At 38.7% G+C, this 4,845-nt stretch overlaps 1 non-coding gene across 1 annotated transcript; it reads left to right on the top strand.

Annotated features, from left to right (window-relative positions):
- Positions 1-4,497: 4,497 nt before the first annotated feature.
- On the top strand, positions 4,498-4,569 carry TRNAE-UUC (transfer RNA glutamic acid (anticodon UUC)). The gene has a single exon. It is a non-coding gene; the product is annotated as a tRNA-Glu (tRNA).
- Positions 4,570-4,845: the final 276 nt, after the last annotated feature.

The raw sequence follows: 4,845 nt of genomic DNA, 5'->3' as shown, positions 1-4,845 counted from the left end.
TTCCCTTCTCTCTCCCGTTCCTTCTCCCCTTCCCCCACTCTCCTCCTCCTCCTTCTTCTCAGTACCATAGGCCAGGCAACCTTGTCAAAGGAATTGGTGGACGAAAATGAGATTCTCACCACGACTTCAGGTTGGATAACATCTCAAAACTAGAAGAGCTTTACTAAAAGAACCCAAGTCGAGGGAGGATGAATAAAAACAGCAAAACCAAATAAAGTGGAGATGAGTGATGGAGTGAGGCAGACCGCTGTCCCATTAACATAGTGCTGAAACCAAAGGCAGTGGGGGTCCAAACTCATGTTTCAGTGAGTCACACCAGATAGTAAATGAACAGAGACATGAGACCAGAAGGAATTTCAAGGAGATGGATGCTAAAAGGCTTCTTGATCCATTGCTAACAGCCTGAGACTCTTCAATGCCTTTCAGAAAACTGGTTTCTAGTAAAGCTTTGAATGCCTGCACATGCACACACACACACTTCGTCCTACACTGTAAGCTGCTCCTTTGGTATGAATCTCTACTTATGGAAGTGTAGAAACAAACATTTAAAAATAGCTGCTGTACTTTTCACATTTTGATTTATTAGGTACTAGCACTGAGGGAAAATATTCAGCACTTGGACTATTATAGGATGAGTAAAACTTTCCTTGTACAAAGTGGAATTAACTGATTTGTGAAGTTAAAAGGTTGTACTCATTGTATTTACAAAGAATAAAAAATATATTGAATTTAAATGAACTCTGCCTGGTTTCTTACTCTCCATCCCTGGCTGGTCCTCATTCACTAGAGACAAGGTAGCAGTGGCAGCTGGTGTAAAAACTGAAGCTCAGAGCACTGCAGCCTGAAGAACTGAACCACAAAGGCAATTTCCTTGTTACAGTGAATCCCATTTGTAAAACGATGAATAAAGAAATAAAACATAAGATTCCATTCTCTGCCGCTTTCAAATGTAATTGCATCTGTTAGAAAAATTGCTGTGTGAGGAAGAAAGAGGCCGATTAACAGAGTCTTCATTCACTTGCTCCTCTGTTTCTAACTCTCTTGCCAACATTTCAGTCCTGACCAGGAACTTAAGAATTATTTAATGATAAAAAAGATAAAGTGTGAAGAACCATATTGGTGAGTAAGACGTGCAAGGAGCAGTAGAAAGTGAATTGAGATGTTCTCAGCAAATCTCAGGGCACTGGTCCCACAGCCAGAAGCCAGTGATGGAAATCTGAGGTGCTGAAGACCATGGGCACTGTGGGCTCCTCCTGGGCAGCATCTCCAGCAAGAGTCTGGAGCAGAGATACTTGCATCTCTTGATTAAACTGACCTGGTAGATAGCATGTGTGGAAGTTCAGTCAGCCATCAATTCCTAGTCCACTGATTCCACTGAGAAACAGAAGTTCCTCTTAAAGGAAAGCAAGATACTAAAAAATGTGTACAAGAATGTTCTTTTTTTTTTAATTTTTTTTTTAAGAATGTTCTTTTCAACATTGTAGAGAATAGACACATTGCAGTAAATACAGATGGTGTTACAATAGTTAAAGTGAATGGACTAGAGCTGATGTATAACATGGGTAAATCTGGAATATGATGTTGGGAGTGGTGGTATGTGAATCCCAGAGGATACATACAGATTGGTTTTTATATAAAGTTTTGCAACCTATAGAACAATACTCCACCATGTTTATAGATATACAAATGTATAGCATATGTTAAAAACAAACATGAGTATGGTATGATAGTGGTGTCCTTTGGGAATGGGTGGGATTGGTGAAGGGTACCAAGATGACCCTCCCTCAAATGTTTCTGAAATGGTCTATTTCGTAAGACAAAAGAGACTTGGGAACAAATATAAGATCAATGACAGGATTTGATAAAGAATAGCAATGGATTCAAGGCTGTTTATCCATGTAATAGTCAATTTTTACTTCAATAATGCTGAATTACTTCCAACAACAAACCTGTATTTCTTGTTCATGGGACTGCTGGGCTGGGCACCTGGCTACAGTTTGGGTGCAAATGGGATCCAGTGTTTCTTCATTCTGGACTAGCATCTTCTCTAGAGCAACTTATTTGTGTGGCAGAGTGTGAAAGTCCAAGGGGCTGAGCCAAACCATGCAAACATTTAAAGCTGCTGCTCCCATCACATGTATTCACTTTCCACAGGTCAAAGCCAAACACAAACACGTGGCCAAACCCAACCTCATGAGGGCCGGGAGTGTATGCTTCTCATGGAAGAGGAGGGAATCACTGACCTGTAATAAAAGCTATTACAGTCCTAATCTGCTTTAATCTATTTGAAATATTCTCAGCAAAGTTAAAAGGGAGTAAGTTTCCTGTGACATGCCACAAAATACTGATTTCCCAATGGAATTGCCTTTGTTTGGGGGCATCTCTGCCATTACAAAGAAGAATCAAACCTGGCTGTCATAAATCAACTATAGTTTAAAAACAGAACAAAACCCTCGCTTTCAATATTTGACAAAGCCCAGAATTAAAAATCCAGTAGCAATGTCTTTTGGGATTTTGGAATCTCTGCTGTATACAGCCTGGATACTTTAAGAACTGCTTGCTTGGATTTTAAGGCAGACATTCTCTAGGGTTGGTATTGTGGGGGAGGTGCCACAGTTGTCTTGGAATATACAAATTCCAGATATGCAATTTCAATGTATGCAATTTGAATATACAAGCAAGAGAAGATGAACCCAGTCAAGTGATGACAGCAGTCAAAGAATAGTCTTCAGTGCTTCTCCTTTGACAACTTTTTTTTCTAAATCTAGGAGGGTCATCTTGCCTGGAAAATCCCATGGACGGAGGAGCCTGGTAGGCTGCAGTCCACGGGGTCACTAAGAGTCGGACACGACTGAGCGACTTCACTTTCACTTTTCACTTTCATGCATTGGAGGAGGAAATGGCAACCCACTCCAGTGTTCTTGCCTGGAGAATCCCAGGGATGGCAGAGCCTGGTGGGCTGCCGTCTATGGGGTCGCACAGAGTCGGACTCGACTGAAGCGACTTAGCAGCAGCAGCAGCAGCATCTTAAAGTAGTGTTTGCATACAATGACAATTACATATGGAGTCTCACATTTGTGTTTGAATTACTTTTAGTTGTTCTTTGACTCTGGAAAAGAGAGAGAACGGAGGATGTTTAGAAACTGAATTGAGATTCCCAGTTTACCACTTACAGTTCAAGGTTTCAGTACAATTTAGGGGCACAAGAACTGAACCCACTGGCTAGAGACCAGCATGGGGGTTGCTGTCTTTAATCATTTATATAAAAATAGAAAGCTTCTGTGGAGATTGTTTAGTAATGTAAGGAAATATCAAATCACTGTGTTCTGCACTTGTATCTAACATAGTGTTGTTTATATCTCAATTATATCTCAGTTTTATAAAAAGAAAGGACATAAAATCACAGTATTCTAATAGGTTGTACAAGGAACAATATTCACATTGTTATAATGATACAAATGCTAATTATTGGTCTAATTAAAAGTATGATAAAATTTTGGGGAAAAGAAGGAGGAGTGGTGGAGGTACTAAGTCTTCATCTCATAATATTTATAAATTAAAAAATTGCTTTTTTCTTTTATTTATGAGATGATAGATATTAACTAAACTAAACCTATTGTGGTAATCATTTCATAGTATATGTAAATCAAACCATCATGCTGTGCAACTTAAACTTATACAGTGATGTATGTCAATTATTTCTAAATATAACTGGGGGAAAAAACAAACAAGGTAGAGAGCAGGAAAAAAAAAGGAAACTGTCTACTTTTCTGCAAGTTACTTGTGTATGTGTGGCTCTCTCTCCCGATGGTACATACGGTTCTATCTCATTCGTGTTACCATCTGCCTAGTACTTCATTGTATGCACTATAGTTTACCCAACAAATTCCTTATTGGTAGACTTAGGTTGCTTGCAGTTTTTTTTACTGCAGTTAAACTACAAATTAAACTACAAAGTGCCATCCTTCTATGTACACTTCTGTGAACTTTTGGGGTTTTTCTGTAGGATAAATTCTTAGAAGTGGTATTTCTGGGTCAAAAAGATTGTATGCATTTTTAATTTTGATACATACAACCAAATGGCTCTCCAAAAGCGTTGCATCAATTTGCACTCCTGCCAAGAGGGTGTGAGAGAGCCCATTGCATTGCTCAGAATTTAAAAGTGCTTAATCAGACAGGCTTGATGAACACTTCAGAAGCTGTTAGAAAAATACAGAGAATGCATATGTTTCAATTATGAATATGCCTCTGCTACTGGACTGATGAAGTAGGTTTCACTTTGCACCCATGGTTAGAGTTTGGTTCCCTAAATTTTGCAGTCCAGGCCACTTATATGAACTTTTGACAGTACCCATATCATGATGAAGGCTGAGAGACATTGGATAAATGAAAATATAGAAAGAACTTGGCAGACACTTTCTGCTGCGAAGAAGCTGCTCTAAGACTTTCAAATCATTCATTTTACAATAACTTTTTATAATCGCTTGTGGAGGGAGATCCCTGATGGTCTAGTGGTTAGGATTCTGGGTTTTCACTACAGTGGCCTAGGTTCAATCCCTGGTCAGGGAACTGAGATTGTGTAAAAAAAAAAAGAAAAAAAAGATAATTTATGGAAACTGAAGAATAATAATAATTCTCTATGAGTAGTTCCAGTACCTTTATGACAATGGCTTATTATTTTTTTTAATGTAGTCTGTTTTTTAAATCACGATTTTAGATTTTTGAAGCTCATTTTGGAACATGAAGTGTTTTTTTTTTTCCTCTGAATACTTCTGACTTGCATATAAACCATTAGGGAGGGTGGTCAGAGTTTTCTGCCACTGCTGAGCTGGGCTTGTCAGCAAT

Source organism: Bos taurus, chromosome 9 (assembly GCF_002263795.3).
Source record: "Bos taurus isolate L1 Dominette 01449 registration number 42190680 breed Hereford chromosome 9, ARS-UCD2.0, whole genome shotgun sequence".
Lineage (NCBI taxonomy): Eukaryota > Metazoa > Chordata > Mammalia > Artiodactyla > Bovidae > Bos > Bos taurus.
This window is presented reverse-complemented; position numbering and strand designations above follow the sequence as displayed.